Here is a 1,537-nt window from a genome sequence, read left to right as displayed (position 1 = left end):
TGGGCAGCATTGGTTGTCGTTGGATTAGCTGTGCTGGTTGTTGGGATAGCTGTGGTTATTGTTGGTGCGCTCGTTGTTGTCGTTGGAGCAGATGTGGTTGTTGTTGGACCTGCTGTGGTTGTAGTTGGAACAGCTGTGGTTGTAGTTGGGGCAGCCGTGGTTGTAGTTTGGACAGCAGTAGTTGTCGTTGGAGTAGCTGTGCTGGTTGTTGGGGCAGCTGTGGTTGTTGTTGGTGCGGCCGTTGTTGTAGTTGGAAAAGCTGTGGTTGTAGTTGGGGCGGCCGTGGTTGTTGTTGGACCTTCTGTTGTTGTAGTTGGGGCGGCCGTGGTTGTAGTTTGGGCGGCTGTTGTTGTCGTTGGAGCAGGCGTGGTTGTAGTTGGGGCAGCTGTGGTTGTAGTTGGAACATCTGTGGTTGTCGTTGGAGCAGCCGTGGTTGTTGTTGGACCTTCTGTTGTTGTAGTTGGGGCGGCCGTGGTTGTAGTTTGGGCAGCTGTGGTTGTAGTTGTAGCAGGCGTGGTTGTAGTTGGAGCAGCTGTCGTTGTCGTTGGACCTGCTGTGGTTGTAGCTGGACCAGCTGTGGTTGTTGTTGGACCTTCTGTTGTTGTAGTTGGGACGGCCATGGTTGTAGTTTGGGCGGCTGTGGTTGTAGTTGGAGCAGGCGTGGTTGTAGTTGGGGCAGCTGTGGTTGTAGTTGGAACAGCTGTGGTTGTCGTTGGAGAAGCCGTGGTTGTTGTTGGGGCAGCCGTGGTTGTCGCTGGAGTAGCTGTGGTTGTGGTTGGGGCAGCTGTGGTTGTGGTTGTGGTTGTTGTTGTTGCGGCCGTTGTTGTCGTTGGAGCAGATGTGGTTGTTGTAGGACCAGCAGTGGTTTTTGTTGGAACAGCTGTGGTTGTAGTTGGGGCAGCAGTGGTTGTCGTTGGAGTAGCTGTGCTGGTTGTTGGGGCAGCTGTGGTTGTTGTTGAGGCGGCGGTTGTTTTTGTTGGAACAGCTGTAGTTGTAGTTGGGGCGGCCATGGTTGTTGTTGGACCTTCTGTTGTTGTAGTTGGGGCGGCCATGGTTGTAGTTTGAGCGGCTGTGGTTGTAGTTGGAACAGCTGTGGTTGTAGTTGGAACAGCTGTGGTTGTCGTCGGAGCAGCCGTTGTTGTCATTGGAGCAGCTGACATTGTCGTTGGACCTGCTGTGGTTGTAGTTGGACCAGCTGTGGTTGTTGTTGGATCAGCTGTGGTTGTAGTTGGAACAGCTGTGGTTGTAGTTGGGGCTGCTGTGGTTGTAGTTTGGGCAGCAGTGGTTGTGGTTGGAGTAGCTGTGCTGGTTGTTGGGCCAGCCGTTGTTGTTGTTGGACCTTCTGTTGTTGTAGTTGGGGGGGCCGTGGTTGTAGTTTGGGCGGCTGTTATTGTCGTTGGAGAAGGCGTGATTGTAGTTGGGGCAGCTGTGGTTGTAGTTGGAACATCTGTGGTTGTCGTTGGAGCAGCCGTGGTTGTTGTTGGACCTTCTGTTGTTGTAGTTGGGGCGGCCGTGGTTGTAGTTTGGGCAGCTGTGG

The sequence above is a fragment of the Seriola lalandi genome, unplaced genomic scaffold (genome assembly GCF_002814215.2).
Source record: "Seriola lalandi dorsalis isolate HSWRI2012SDOR001 ecotype SW California unplaced genomic scaffold, Sedor1 jcf7180002054657, whole genome shotgun sequence".
In the NCBI taxonomy this organism is placed as follows: domain Eukaryota; kingdom Metazoa; phylum Chordata; class Actinopteri; order Carangiformes; family Carangidae; genus Seriola; species Seriola lalandi.
This window is presented reverse-complemented; position numbering follows the sequence as displayed.